Source organism: Pleurodeles waltl, chromosome 3_1 (genome assembly GCF_031143425.1).
Source record: "Pleurodeles waltl isolate 20211129_DDA chromosome 3_1, aPleWal1.hap1.20221129, whole genome shotgun sequence".
NCBI classification, from domain to species: domain Eukaryota; kingdom Metazoa; phylum Chordata; class Amphibia; order Caudata; family Salamandridae; genus Pleurodeles; species Pleurodeles waltl.
In genome coordinates, this window is record NC_090440.1 from 1,222,037,894 (window position 1) to 1,222,054,965 (window position 17,072).

A 17,072-nucleotide genomic window follows, 5' to 3' on the forward strand; every position below is an offset into this window, starting at 1 on the left:
AAGCTCATAAAGTGTCTAAGATGGAATCTTGACAGGGAAAATTGCATTTCTCTATACACTGATGACCTGCTCAGTTATGCAGCTGATCCAATTCCCTCTTTAGGGAGAGTTCTCAAAATAATCAAAATCTGTGGCAAATATTCTCGCATGTACATTAACTAAGCTAAACAGCTACTACCCCCCTCACAAACTGGACACTCCCCACCTGACTGGGACTAACTATGTGAAAGTAACCAAGGAAGGTTTGCAGTATCAGAGTATTTATGTATATATATTCCAACATAGGGAAATATCTTTGGGTAGAAATAGGATGGCAGGTGTGGTTAGATTTTTGGGGCGGGGAGGGGTGGGAGCATAACATTAGACAGTGTTCCAATTGGCCCCAAATGGGAAGGACGGCACTCCTTTCTGTGGTTCCTTGATTGCTACACATCCAACAAATTTTTCTTTTATACACCAGAGGCCGATTTCTCTAAATTTAAATGGGCTGGCACCTACACTGGTATGGAATGCTGCTGTGGTAAGAACTCAATATCTGCTTTTTGTTCGGCAATACCTGAAGAACTAGATGCCCAGCTTGACTTGCAGCAATTTTAATGGGCACCCTACTTAGTAATTATTAACAGGTGGACCTTAGCATCCCAACGAGCATCCTTGCTAATTTTGACTAGACAGGCCATTGCCTTAAAAGAATTCTGAAGGCCCTGCCACAGGATTGTCTTACAGGCATGGCAGGTAGCAACTAGGAAAATAGGCTGGCTGGGTGCACCCAGCCTTAAAATGCCATTATATAACACTGTACTATTCCATAATGTGTGTACTGTTTATGTTCATTTGGTTTGTGACATGCAGCTAAAGGTGGCTATCAAATGGATATTATTGTATAAGGATTGATCTCTTTTACAAAATTAAAAGTGTTCATGCAGAAGTTGAATATGTAGGTAGAGAGGAAGGAACCTTGTGGGACTCTTGGTTTTAGAGAGTGTGCGGTAGATTCAAAAGTGCCCAGCTTTACAAATTAAATTCTTGAGGAAGTAAATGATTTGACCATTTTAGCCCAGTTCCTTCTATACCAATTCTGGCACTCAGGATGCAAAGGGGTAAGCTCTTGACAACATCCAGAATATTATGTGCCTCATTGAAACTACCCATAAGACTGGTATTATTGATGTTTAAGGCAATTATACTACCTCAAAATAGGATAGAAGTTTTTTTAATAGTGCCCTGATAATAGCTAAATGAGATGTTGTACAGCATTTGGGCAGTAGCTGTCCCAGTCTTTGACAACTGGTTAAGAAATATGGGTGAGTGCATTTAGCAGAACAAGTTACATACAAAAATATATGGTTGTAGGAGAAATTTCCTTGACTATGACGTTGTGGGTGTTGGTTAACATGGGTCTACTGTGACTTACTTTCATAACCCTATAGATTATTTTACTCAGTTAATTATGTTTGATGAATCTCTTTCTTGTGGATATGCTATAACTTTATCTAACAGCAGATTCCTTACCTTAGAACAATCATCGGGTGACAGTCTGGATCCGGAAATGTTTTCATAGCAGCGTTACTGTGTGCCGCTAGATGGAGTTGCGCAGCTTCGCGCTTGACTTCATACATTTCCAGAAGAGATGGAGCAGAGCTGCATATAAGCACCACCCATGCACACTGTTGTCAGCTTCTAATAACTTTCCTACTCCACGCCCTCAGGTGTGCAGCCTGAATAATTGTTTGTCAGTGTGCTGAATACTAAATTGGGACCTTTTTAGATGTTAAAAAGAGGCCACATCACAGAACAGTGAGGTGGGAAAGCAGTGAGTAATCTGTGGTTTGAAAGAGTATGCATCCAAAAAGATGGTTACGAAAGGTAACTTGTTTTTCTGACGGATATTTCTAACCACAAATTCCTTATCTTTTTAAGAGATACATGAGCAGTACCTCCCCAAGATGGGGTGGGCTCAAACCAAAAACACCTGCAGAATCGAGCTGGGGAAATGCCATTCCCAATAGGCCTGTCAAAGAAGTAGTGCCTTGGCAACATGTGCACTGCTCCACGTTGCAGCATGGCAGATCTCAAGGACAGGCACTCCTTGTGCCAATGCAGTGAGTGGAGATTTAGCGCCACTGGAATGAGCTCTCAGATTTTCAGGAGACTGGCCAGTGTATAGCAGATCCTAATGCAGGTGGCTATCTGCCTTGATTGGTCCTGTTCTGCCCAGCCTTCCCTTTCTTCACATCAGTGAGCTCCACAAACAGTTGATTGTCCACTCGATGGTACCATCAATGTTTAATGCTTAAAGCCCTTTTGTGGTCACGTTCATGAAGCTTCTCCTACCTACTCTTTTGAGGGGTGAGGGGGAAAAGTATGCAGGCCAAGTGATTGATTGTCCAAGGTGGAAGCAAGTCACAACTTTTGGCAAGAATGATGCTCGAGTCCTCAACACCAACTGTTTCCCACAAAAGGGTGGTGTAGTGCAGTTGCACTGAGAGTGCCTGAAACTTACTCAAATGAAGAGTTGACATATAATTGCAAGGAGAATGATGGTCTTTAAAGTCAGGAGACGCAGCGAGCAGGCGTGCATCAGCGTGAAGGGCATAAACATAGAAAATGTCAAGACCAAGTTTCAGTCCCACTGTGGCATCACATGCGGTTTAGAGGTTGAACACTAGTTTCAGTAGGCGACTTAAATAGGGACAGTTAGTCTGGCAATCAGAGCAAATTCGAAAGGGCCGACAAATAACTTTAAATATTGCCCACTAAAAGACCAAAGAGAAACTAAACAAGGTGATGTGAGACAGCTCTGCTTGTAAAGGGTCAGTTTTGCAAATCTCACACAAAGCCACAAATTTGTCACAGTGCTCGGCATTCATGTAATTTGTGGAAGGGAGTCCTATACTCCTTTCATTGTTCTTGCATAAACACAAAGGAACAAAACTTTCAACATTGCAAGTTTTTGACACTGGTGAAAAGATCTAGCCTGGGTTTTCCTCACTGTTGGAAGTCATCTGGTTCCACCTCGGTGTGAAGGTGCTATTCATGCTCTGCCAGATGCCACCTGCTCAGCTCGGCCACTCTGGCATTTAGGGATCTTGCCTGAAGGTTTCAGATCAGGAACATGCACTGGTACTCTCACTACCGCCAGAGACAGAGCCTCTGGATACAGCACCCAAGACCCCACGATGCCTTGCTTGTTGCAGTACCACATGGCATTGATGTTGTCCTTGAGAACCTGTAACAGATTCTCCTTGATGAATGGCAGGAAGGCCCTTGGAGCCAGATGAATGGCTTGCAACCCCAGCAGAGTAATGTGGAGCTGGCCCTCCACTGGTAACCTGAGTACCCCAAATGACTTACCCAGCCGTGACACATCTGTCACCATCATCAGCTCTGGGTCGGGAAGTCAGGCAGGACTAAAGCTGGACTAAGTGCATTCAAACAGACACCACAGCATATCTTGAGTCATCTCTGACACGTGAATGGCATCAGTCTGACTGCTGTGATGCTGGGCCAACTGTGAATTCAGAAAGCGTTTCAGAGCCTGCATGTGCCATCTGGTATATCAGACTAGGAAGATGCTGGAGGCTAAGAGGTCAAGAAGTCTCAGATCCCCTCTCACTGTGAGCCTGAAAACTAGGATCATAGCCTGAATAGCCAAGATTCATTGCGTTAGAGAGAAGACCCTGAACACCACTGTGTCCACGATTTCTCCAATGAATGGGAGGCTCTGCGAAGGAGACAGGTAGGACTTCAGCATGTTCACAGTGAACCCCAACAAAGTTAACAGGTTCACCTTTGTCCTGAGGTGGTCCACAACGGACTGTGGCAAGTCTGCCTGCAAAAGCCAGTCGATAAGGTACATGAATATTGGTGAACACCCGAAGGGCACTGGTGAGGTTAAAGGGCAGCACAGCAAAATGAAAATGCTCCCAGCCTACCTTGAATTACAGATAACAATTGCACAAGTGGTATATGAAAATACACATCCTGTGGGTCCAAGGACACCATTCAGTCACCCAGGCTCACAGGACACAGGATCTGGGCCTATATGAGCATTTTCAATTTGTCTTCCAGCAGGAAAGCATTCAGAAATCTAAGATCCTGTTTAAGCCTGTGGCCTGTGCTTTTTTGGAACGAGGAAATAGGCAGATTAACAACCTCCTCCTCTTTCCGATTCCGGAACATTCTTGATGGCACATTTGGAGAGCAACTATGCCCTGCTGGCAAAAAATGCGCAGGTGCTTGTCTGAAATCTGCTAAGGGATTGGAAAAATAGAGGTGGGGCAGAGAGTAACCACTGATTGTACTAATTTTTACCATTTGATGACTCATCTGTCTGACATGGTGAATCGTGCACCTGGAAGGAAACGTAGACTTCTCCCCCACAGCGGTTGTGTATGTGGGCCCCTTGTGACCATGCAGGCTAGGTAGGTGATGGAGGTTGGCCTCACAAAACGGGACAAAGCACCAGTAGGCTAAATCTTTCAGAAGTCCCACGGGGCCTGATTCGAGTAGGGAATGAGCCAGATCCTAGGGGAATCAATCACACTGTATAAGTATTAAATCATACCAGTTTGCTCACGAATAATAGAGATATAATCATTGGTGTCACTATACAGCTAGAGAATGGGGCCCCTCTAACTGTAGATTAGGTCAGGACCGGAAACTGTTGCTGCTGGGGCTGGGAGGAGCCCCCTCCTGCTTCCTGTGCGCGCCCGCATCGCGGGTCGCGTTGCCTGGCTGTAACCTCGGGAGGCTCCCATAAAGGAAGGGAGCACTCCCGCTTTCCGGGACCGGAAACTGTTGCTGCTGGGGCTGGGAGGAGCCCCCTCCTGCTTCCTGTGCGCGCCTGCATCGCGGGTCGCGTTTGCCTGGCTGTAATCTCGGGAGGTTCCCATCAAGGAAGGGAGCACTCCCGCGTTGCGGGACGCGCCCGGGCGGCGCCCGGGCCAAGGGCGGGCCCGTCCTTCGCCCGTCATCGCCAGGAGGAGGCTGGGCTGGGCCCCCCTCTTTCATCTGTTATTGAGGGTCCCCGGCCACAAAGGAAAAGAGAAATATTAATTTGACCTGACAAGCTAAAGAATTACTGTCTATCTTGGGCCAGACGGTGGCTTCCTCGGGAAACTTTGGAACCTGTTTCTACCGCTGGCAGGATATCAACCTTAGGAATATCCTAGGAGCTACCATACGCTGGATACACAAGTGACAATTTTCTTTTTCCTTCTCCTTTTTTTATCCCTTATCTCTTATATTCTGATCCTATACCCAAGTAGATTGCTATTTGTTGGCAAAGTGTTTTCTTTTTGTACTTCACCTTTGGCTAAGCCATTTAATCACTCTAATTGGGGTGGCGCCATTCTGGCGCAGGTAATATAATCAACTAGCGTATTTTATATATCCTCATCCCCCTACATTGTACTTAGAGTGACATCATATAAAACATGGGGAAAAGGAAGCATTCAACATTGAGCCATCCCCTAAATTTAAAAGATAGTACTTCCATATTAAAGTACATCTCTGGGGCTATGGGGATGATAGACAAACAAATCGCCAATGTAGAGGGGAAAATCCTGACATCCAAAGAACATACCACTCAATCACCAACGAATGTGGTGACAATTGATGACTCTATTCAATGCATTAATGATGCACTGAATAGAGATGCTATAGATAAAAATGGATGCATTCAAAATACCTCAGATTCAATACTCACATCAGATGACCTCTCACCTGCACCTAAACGCCGAAGAAAGCCGCCACCAGAGAAGGCAGTTAATATCTCTAAAAAAATCTAACACTGATTTGGCACCTACACTTTATAACAAGAATTTACAATGCATCGGGTCTCGCGTTTGCTCATGTTAGAGCTGATCGCGTTCTAAACTCCTAACCCGACTTTTCATCTATCGGGAAAAAGTGCATTAATGTACATAACCAGAAAAAGTGAAATTAACTATGTAAAGCGCTCGACTTCTGCCAAGCGAGATCGGGCTCGTAAATTAGAGAAAAAGAAGTCCACGAGCCCGATGGAAAACAGCGAGCCTCGCATGTTTTCTGTACTTGGTCGCTGCACTGGAGGAGGGCTAGCCACCGGAAAAGGCATGACATATGCCTGCTTTCGACTAATGAAAGCAAGCAGATTTTTTTAGGCAAGCGCACGAATCAATAAAAAACACTGACGTCATGTTGACAGGGCTCGGAGCCCTTTTCTGAACACTAAAAAGTCTCCCTGCTTTACGCATGCGCGAGCGCATGCAACGCAGGCTCGACCCTAAAAAGCCCCCAAAGAAATCATCTTGAAAGAAACTTCCAATCAAACCAGTAGACACGACCCGAACCCTCCTTGTAAATCTCTATGACTTAATAAATAGCATGAAATCATCAATTGGGGCCACACTGGACTCCTTGTCGGAACGCTTAAAAGCGGTGGAGTGCAAGGTCGATGCAGGCATGGGAATCATAAAGTCCCTAAACTCAGAGACCTCACACGACCCAAAACAAGATCTTAGCGTAATACAGCTGATCCTAAATTCTGAGCGTAATTCTCAACCCATTCTTCATGATAGGGCCGACTTACCTTTGATCCCAAAGATCCTGATTAATTCACAGTCACCACTTATATCACCAAGCACTAGTTACATACATTCGACTCATAAGCCTCCATTAAAACACAATCATTCCCATCAGCACCAATTACCAATCACAAATTAGCTACAACATCACCTAATATTCCATCATTAACCAGGTCAAAGCAACCCCAGACAGTTAAAGGAAGGACCCATTGCATTGGAACAAGACCTCCAAAGCCTATATACTCACCAAGCGACTTCCTACATCTCCCTCCGGAGGCCACTCCATACGTCGTGGTCCTGGTAAATGTTCCTCCCATAGGTGATCAATATTGGGAAACGTGGCCGGCGCTGAGGAATAAGGCCCTGAATTGGATAGGAACACGCTTGGGTCCTGGGGGGTGGGGGCCCTCTTTGATGATATAAAAATGGCCAGGAGAGACAAGTGGATAGGAAACAGGGAGAAAGTAGTGGAAGGAGACTGTGTGGTCCTTTCATTTAAGACCCCAGAACTGGTGCACAGCATTATCCACAAATTAGGCGTTAGGCAAGCCACCTGTCAAGGAATCTCACTACTACCCCTGGGCTTTTTTTTACCCAAGATCCTCGGGGCGCAATTCAAGGAACCTACAATCTGTAAATGAACAAGCATCACATACCCCGGATCCTATTCCCCTTAGCAATAGATTTCAATCTCTTACCACGCTTGAAGATTTTGATTGACTAACTAGGAATAAGAAAGATTTTCCACATGAGGTGGCCTTGGTCGTAAATATAGAAAAGCCTATCAAGAATAGGGGAGATGTATTCCGCGAGATGGTATCCGATAGGAACATCATAGATATCCATTTGAATCCGGGAAATCTTCCCTCTCCAATAACTTACACTTTAGATGATGGATTACCCTCACCAAGTATAGAGAAGGAGTGTTCTCAACCCCACCAACATATGGAAACAGCTATACTTTACCAGCAACGTGGCAGGCCTAACTAATAAGATTAATAATGAGCTCTGGGTGAACTTTATTGAGGAGTTTCCTTGTATATGTCTTCAGGAGACTTGGATATTAAATCCCGTCCATATAAATGGCTACAAGACATTTCACACACCAGCTGTACAGACCAACCATGGTAGGCCAAAAGGAGGCCTATGTACATATATTTCCAACAAGGCGTGGTTACATAACCCAAAAATGCAAATTACGAAACCCTATTACCAACTGATAGAGTCTAATCTCGATCAGAATACGCAGTTAGTACTTATTAACTTTTATAATAATGCACTGCCAAGAGAAGTTTCTAAAATTTTAACAGAGATGAGCAAGGATTTAGAGAGAATATGTGCAAGTAACAGACGTGAGACTCTCATTATATGGGGGGGCGATTTTAATGTACATCTTTGCAAGGAACCTACGGGAAAGGTGTGTGGCTGGGATACCGAAGATATCGGCATAGGGCCGCATTTCTCACATACGATTCAAGGAGACGCAATGAACTTAGTGGCCCAAAAACACAACCTGTCTCTTGTAAACAATTTACTTTCTAAAGAGCTACAGTTTAAACCAACCTTCAATGGAAGGGGTGCCAATACAGTGATTTACTATATTTTAATGTCAACCCATTTTGCACATTATTTTACTAATTACACAATTCACGATATCGCAATAAGCGACCATTTTCCCCAAAGCTTGGAACTGTCACTAACCCCTGCCTCAGAGGCTAAAATTGGAAAGGTAACGATGGTAAATGACATTGAACTAGCTCCGGGTAATGGCTATGCACTAAGATGGACTCGGACTGACCCACAGGTATTATTGAAACATATACTAAGTGAACATATCCAAGCGTTCCTTGATTGCCTCGGCGAGGATACGGATCCAGGAAAATGCCTAAGTGCTTTCCTACAGATAACGCAAGTCGAGAAAGAAGCCCTTACGATCAGGACGGGAGGGGCAGGGGGAAAAAAGAGGGAAACTGGCTGGTTTGATCATGACTGTACGAAAGCACATATGAGACTTAAAAAAGCCCTAAGTGCCCCTACAAGATGCCTAACTGAAATACGTATTTGTAGACAGGCATACAAGACAGCCTTAAAAAAGAGGAAACTTGCTTTGAGAGGAAAGTTATGGGATAACCTGCACAGAGCTAGTCTCATGAAAGACAACGTACTCTTCTGGAAAATAATAAAGACACCTGTTCTAGGTAACAATGATACCCCTAGAATGGAAATTGCAATCCCGGAAGAGGACTGGATCACGTACTTTTCCAAGATATACTGCCAATCTAACGACAGAGCCCCCCTGGACCCTCTAAAGGCTCCAGACTCCCAGGAAGATCCACACTTAGCAGTATCACCTCAGTTTACCTTAGAAGAGGTAGTGGAAGCCATAAATATGAGTAAAGCTAGGAAAGCGCCGGGGCCCGATGGCATTCCAATTGATTTATACAAAGCTAACATCCACTTATGGGGCCCTCTATTGACACAGGTATTGAGGGCTTTCTATACACAAGGCCTTCCACCGACTTGGCGCAACTCTATCATCATACCTATATATAAAAAAGGCGACCGCCTTAATCCAGCCTGTTATAGGCCAATTTCTCTCCTTGACACATCAGCCAAATTAGCGGGGAAAATAATTTTAAATAGACTCCAAACATGGGTGGAAGGAAACAATATTTTATCCCCAGTGCAGTATGGCTTCCGCACAGGACTAGGCACAGTGGAACAGGCTCTGAATTTAACTAGTCTAGTGGGGAAGTACACGAAGATCAGAGAGGGTAACTTGCACCTGGCCTTCATAGATTTATCCTCAGCATTTGACTGCATCCTGCACGAGAATCTATGGGACATTTTAATAAGAATGGGGGTCGAACCAACAATAGTTCACTTTATAAGGGATTTGTATACAGAGTGTAGAGCAAGAGTAAGGTATGGGACGAGAGGGGAATGTACCAGGTCCTTTGGAATATACAGAGGGGTGCGTCAAGGTTGCGTTCTTGCTCCACTTCTATTCTCATTATACATAAATAATTTAGAAAGTGAACTGACAGGTAAATGCAAAGACCTTCCACAAATAGGTAATCACCCTGTCCCCATACTTCTTTACGCAGATGATGCAGTACTCATGGCCAGGACACCGCTAGCCCTTCAGAAACTCCTAACCACCTGTATAAATTACATGACAGACTTGGGACTTACAGTTAACCGCTCAAAAACCTTCATAATGAACTGCGTCAGGAAATTAAGTAAGAACTATAATATTACTATTCACGAGGACAAGGTGAAGACAGCCCCTACCTTCTCATATCTGGGCATAATGTTTGACAAACAGGCCACTTGGGCACATTGTGTGAAAACAAAAAAAGATCAGCTTATTAAAACCACGGCGGCCTTGAACATCTTCTCTAAAAAGATAGGGGGGATTACCCCAACAAATATGGTAAAGCTCTACAAGGCTAAGTGCATCCCGGCGGCTACTTATGGAGCATGTATTTGGGGATATACTAACTGCAATGTGATTCAGACAGTGGAAAACGATTTCCTTAGACACTTGCTAATGGTACCAAACAGCACATCATCACATATTTGTCATGCAGAACTTGGGGTCCACTTTGTAATTGATCTGATAAAAATTCTGCCATTATTATTATGGCACAAAGTGTGGACCACTGAGCATACTGGACTAAATAAGGCCATTCTATCCGATTGCATAAGGCTAACACACTCACTTAGTTCCCTGGCTGAGTTACATCTTGACTTTTTTTTTTTTTTTAAATGGGTTGCAAACACTATTACTTAAATCCACAATCACTGGAAAAAATAACCAGGAGAGAATTGAGGGCCTTGACATTGAAGCACTTGGAAGAACAGAGATGGGAAGTGGAATAAAAAAAAAACACTGTAATGTTTAACCAACTAATTTTGTCAACGGATGCCATCCAGCCTTACCTAGTAAGCTTGGCAAACCCTCGACATCGATTTGTTCTTACAAGACTCCGCTTAGATATCTTCCATCGGCTAGCAACCTTTCCGACCATGAACGACTGGAGTACAATTTTAAGAGCATGTCCTTGTGATGCGAAGGCCCCCCAATCGACAATGCACATGGTCCTTTTCTGCAAATTTTATGATTTACAAAGAAAATGCCGTTTATTGCCTTTTTTAAGGTCGATTAACTTGCGTCAGTGTCGTGACGCGTATTTTAGCTTACAGTTTTTATCCTCAATTGAATTTTAGCAGACTTCTTATGCACAGTACTGACTGAAAGGAAGTCCATGGGAGCCCTGGACTAATCTTATTGGAATGTTTGGAATTTTTGGTAAACTTTTTACCTTTTGGAGAAAAAAAACTGCAAGGAAACTTGACTTGGCATTGGTGTAAATTCATTAGGTTTTATATACTTGTACTGAAAATGAATTAAGGATGTGCTTTATTACTTTTCCTCTTTTTATTATCTATTTTTTATATCTACTTATTTATTACTAAATGTGGTATTACTTGATACTTTTATGGCCAGCTGAAAGCCGAATAAAGTCTGTTTGATGATGATGATTAGGTCATTTATTCCTGAAGAATTGCCATTGATCTTTTTAGGTGCATCAGAGAAAAAAATATGTCAACCTCTTAGGGGAATACAGGGGCACATTATTTCCCTCTATATTCTCGCCTCTCGTTTTTAACCTTTGACATAGACCCTTCGAATAAAGTAGTTCTAAGGGATCCCTAGTTAATTTTAATTATGTGTGATTTCACAAATCTACATTTGAAGTCATTACCAGGTATCGGGGGAGATTCACAGTCCCACATGGCAAATTCGATAAAAGATCTCCAGCAAAGAGCCCCTTTTCACAAGGCCCATTGAGCACTGCAGTACCGGCACAACTATGAGCTAGCCTAACGATGAAGCATGCAGCTCCTAGGGGTGAGTAAGGGCTGTTGCTCTGATATTGTCTATATCTCTTCTGGCTGGAGACACAATTGGTGTCAACCCTAACTCTGCTTAGGAACAGCACATTGTTTTGTTAATCATGTCTCTAGCAATATGCCAGCCCTTTAGAATAAACCCTAAACTTCCAGAAAGTGGTTGGCAGGGAACAACAGTTCCAAAGAGCCTGCTGTAGCTCTACTGTCCTTAAAGTGCTCCACCACAAAGTCTGCCTTTTGCCAAAAAAACAGGACTAAAAGGGCATATCCATGACAGAGACCGCTATATCACCAAAGAAACCTATAAAACGTATCCATGTGTGTCATAGATGTAAAAAAAAAAAAAAAACGAGGACTTACTGCCCTCACCTGGGAATCTGTAGTGTCCAGGTCATTGCCTTAGAAGAATTCTGAAATCCGTGCAATAACATACTTTGCCACATCTTGTCTATACTACATTGTCTGGGCCAAAGAGACCCTAAGGGTCTTCAGGACCTGCTAGCAAGATCTCGCTGGCCATGTCCCACAATCTATGTTTGTAATGACCTAGCAAACAAACAGCAGTGATTGATTGTAATAATAGTCTGGCTAAAGAAAATGTGCATTTTCCAAAAGCATCAAACTCCCTGGAGTCTCTGTCTGGAGGAGTGGTCGGAAACGAGTTAGGGTTCACATTACTGGTTGAGGTCTGCACAATAAGAATCTCTGGGGTGGGCCGCTTAGTGGAAAAATCTGTGTCACCAAGACTTCAACCAAATAGGCATAAAACTGTCAGTGAGGGCACTGTTAAATGACAGCAAGGGCTCAGAAGTAGAACATTCGTTTTAATCTCACTGGAAGGTAGCTGTAACTCAAATGCCTCAGCTGCCAAACAGAAGATCACTTTATTCCACTGGTGGCCCAAGTGGCCAGTCAACTCTGCCTTTGGCAAGGTGCCAAACCCACTGACATTCTTTAAATCCATGTATAATGTGTCCTCAACATAATATGAGGGAATCAAGCCACCCCAACCACCATCACCATCATCAATTTCAACATCCTGGGATGTGCCCTGCTCTTGAATAGTATCAGAGTCAGAAGCAAAAACATAGTGGAGCCCACCTTGGTGGGTGATACCTGACAGAGGCACTGGTTTAGAGTCAGGTTGCCTTATGAGCAATCGCACTTTTGTGATTTCACAGTGAAACATCGTCTGGGCTTGAGCAGACATTGAGTCAGGGTCCAACGACACCAGGGATGGACCCACAGGCAGTAACCAGACTAGAAGCTCCTGAGGTTCCACTGAGTCTGAAGGCATGCCAAAGGACGCCAGTAGCACACTGAACATTTTTGGCATTACCCATCTGCTGTGGGGTTGATAATAGCTTGGGATTTGAAGGGTATCCAGACCAGCTGAGTAATAGGTTATTTGGCCAGAGACCTCGAAGTGAGACTGACATTATGACACCATCTCTCCTTCTCTGTGGGGTCAGAGTTGGAGGGATGGCACTTCACTGTCTTATGCATGTGCTTTAACTTCAACTTACCAGAAGGCCTTCAATATGAAGTTGAGAATCAGGACCTACATAGGAACCAAGTCTGCACCCGCAACTTAGAACATGAGAGGAACTTGAGTGAAGGCAGTGACTTCTTTTTGTGTTAGAAGACATATAGCTTTTTCTTCGGGTTACGAATTACCTTCAGGTGCATGAGGTCGCCCTTATCACTAGGCTTCAAGTCAGAAGAGGCAAATCTCATTGGGGTCGATTCCCGACATCTGCTTCCTGCTCCCAGAATGGCTTGAAACATGCTGTTTTTGGTGAGGATATTTTTCCATATCACACTGGTTGAAAACTGATTTGAAGAATTCTCTGAAAACTGACAGATTTGGGAGCAGAACTCCAGTTTCATGTCGGAAGGCACAGAAAGAAAATAACTGATGTTACATTGGAAGCATAGTGCTTATATGCAGCTCTGTTTTGTCACTTCTAAGACAATATGGTGTCAAGCACGGAGTCGAATGACATAACCTAGTGGCATGCAGAAGCACTCCTATGAAAATGTTCCAGGATACATTCTGGCACCTTGGCAATATTCAAAGTTGAGGAATCTATACTTAGAAGTATTCATTGAAATCAGGGATGTGGTTTCTGTGGTATGATTTGTTTTAGCTGAATCCATCAGATGCTGGAGATGGGCAAGCACATTTTAACTGTTGGAGAATTAAAAACCGAATTGAATGTATTTTAAAAAAAATGATTGTTGAATTTTGCTTCGAGGCAAAAAGGAAGAGGCCTAATAGAGGTTTCTGGAATTTGCACATATTTATTGATTATGCCTGGCAAGATCAGTCACATCATGATTTTTTGTTCTACTTTCAGATTCATGGCATATGTTTTTGATTTTTGATATGGTAATGTGGTACAGTTGATCTTGCCCATTAAGTAGTATAAAATAAAATGAATGATATTTGTTACCTATGTGTACTTTATACAACCTTCTTAATAACTGGGACATTTTAATACTTCACTGTTTGGAGAAGATTTCTGACACAAACAATCCCAGGAGTTATTCTGTACATCCATAAAAAGCCATTTTTTCCTCAAGTATGGCTATGCACAAAATTAACACATGCATAACCAACTAGACAATTCTCCATTCATAAATAAAGCACAAATGTATTCTGACACACTTTTTCCAACCACAGGGAAATGCATTTAACCTTGGAGTTGGCAAACCCCTATGTCCTGTAGCCAAAATAAATATGGGACTGTTTGCTCCTTTTTCTTCAGGGACACATTTCTTAGGAGCACATTTGTCTGTGCCCCAAGGCACTGCGGGGTTTATCAATAACTCATGGGTTCTTCATCCAAGAACATCTACCATCATTCGTTTAGCATTAGATGTACAGCAATGGAACTTGAAAATGTTTCCAATGCAGATGCTATATTGGAGGATGTGAAATGTATGTCCACAAAGTAATTTTTAGAAAATGCTGCATATCAGTCCTATTGCTCATCTGAACTACAGAAAAACTGTATGAATATTTTGAAAGTTGATTAAGGACCATTGGTAAAAAGTGCCACTATCCCTACAGAGATTTCATTTTACCCTAAAGTATCTGCTCTTGAAATGAAGTTGGAGACCTTACTGTGGTAAATGTCCTGCTATGTCTTCCCCTTCAGAGCCTGAATTCCCCTACTATGAAAGACATGTGCTAACTAATTCATCAAAAGTGAATTAGTGGGATTAGATCAAGTGCACATTCTGTTGTATATTTTTCTGGTTTTACAAATATGACAACAAACCTTACATGACTATATCTGTGGTATTTAATCATTGCTTTTCATCATTTTTATGTTTTATAATTATGCACTGATACAATTTTTAGAAAGTTGATTACATGTTAAATTATGTTGACTTTTAAAGTAGAAAATTGCCTGATAAGAGTGAAAATACCTGAAGGGGCATTACACCATTCCACTGAAAGTTTATGCTGAAGGTTTTTAACAAAGCCCTTGTTAGAAGTGGGGTTTCTGGTTGGTAGGGTATACACGTAAGCCAGGCAGAACCCACCCACACTAATCAGGGCAAGGGAGTTACACACTCAAGATAACCCCTGCTCACCCTCTTGGTAGCTTGGCATAAGCAGTCAGGTCTATCCCAGAGGCAATGTGTGAAGCGTTTGCACAACACACGCAATACACGTGACACACTATCCCCCCCACAAAGGAAACACAACACCAAGTTATATAAAAATAAACTGTATTGTATACAACATCATTACAACAAACACAACATGTCAGTAACACCCTGCTACCCAAGCACTTGTCAGAACATTACACAGTACTGTTACTCTGCAAAAACAGCAGTAGTCACATATAACACACAGGTTACTTATTATTCTGCATAATAAGCAGTAGTCAGGAGAAACATTACTAAAATAATGCACGTCATAAGATCCTCATAAATGCCCATACCAGGAACATTTGGAAACACGTGGCAAGTCATAAACAAAGATTAGCATAAATGGCCATAACAGGAACATTAGCAAGCATATAGCACATCATAAAAAGAAACAGGTTAGCATAACATTTCCAGCATGCCCATATAAGGAACATCAGAAAGGTGTATGGCAAGTCTCAGGAAATATATCAGCCTAAAAGGCCCCAAAGGATTATGCTGCCACCTAAAGTACCTGTCTTTATATGTTGGAGACACCTCCAGTGTCACGAGTAACAAAAGGGGCCCCGGTGCTCCTCAGTGCCAAAAAGGGTCTGTTTTATGGTTGGGGGGAGGGGCAGCACGCACCTCCTCCGTAGTTGTATCGGGACCTCCTCCTGGGGGCCAACACCCAAACCAGGTGCCTACAATCTCTGTTACCCCCCTGGGCCATGACCGGCCCTATCAGGGTGGCAGAGCCAAACAGCAAGAGTGGTCAAGCGGCGCAGAGGCCCTCCGATGAGACTCCCCCCCCACCCCCGACCTCTAAAAAAACTGAGGGCCAGGTGGGGCAGGAAGCCTCCAATAGGGCTTCCACCCTGCCCTTCTTTGGAACAGAAATGATAGCCCGGTGGGGCGGGGAGCCTTGGATGAGGCCTCCTACCCTCTCTTCTCCACAGCGACTTACTTGGGGCCTCGGCGGAGCAGGGAGGCCTCCGATAAGGCCTCCTCCCTGCCATTCTTGTCCACACCAGCTGGTGCGCGAGTCCAATGCATCCCGCCCGGGCGGCAGTGGGGATCAGACAATAGTTGAGCCCAGTAGTGCCCCGGGTGCACTCCTCGGAGCGTGCTTGCTCCAGGTTTCTTCTCTTCGTACCCCGGGGCCACAGGGAGCAGCAAGTTTCGGACGCACTCCGATTTTACAGCCGGCCTGGGTCGCGGTGGTGATTTTCAAGGGGATAAGCGCTCTCAGGGCGTGTATAAGATACAACAAAAGCGCTCTCCAGGCACTTTGGCAGATTTGAAGGCGGCACTATATAATTTAAGTAAAGCTTCTACCAGGTGCTATGCCCCTCAGAAAAAGAGCACGAGTACCACTCATGTGCTACAACAGGCAGTTTCATGGGTCCGGGACCACAGCACCCAGCCCCTGGGGGACATAGAAAGTGGAGCACAGGGCGGCAGGGCCCAGCAGCAGGCCACTACAAAGGGGATGCAGACACTGACAGTTCCTCCAAGTGACCCAGCAGGTCACAGGTCAGGACTGCAGCAGCAGTCCAAGGCGGTTCCTGGTGAGTCCCTCCAGCAGCACTCTGTGTCCAGTTCCAAGTGTGTTTCAGTGTCCAGAGTGTCTCCCTTTGTAGGGAAAAATCCACTGTACTTATACTCAGTTTTGCAAAGGTTTAACAAAGAGGGGGAGAGGAGGTTCCAAACAGTTACAACTGGTTCTGGGAGTTCCCCCTCTCTCCTCCAGCACAGGCTCCAGACATCAGTTTGGGGCAAACAAGCCCTTTGTGTGAAGCCAGGGCACAGACTCAGCCCAACAAGACCATTCAAAATGCAGATGCGCCCTTGTGACATCTCCACCCTTACCATGTACAGGCTGTCCGAAAAGCATGCACAAAGCTCACATGTCACTTTGCCCAGACGTGGATTGGAGTT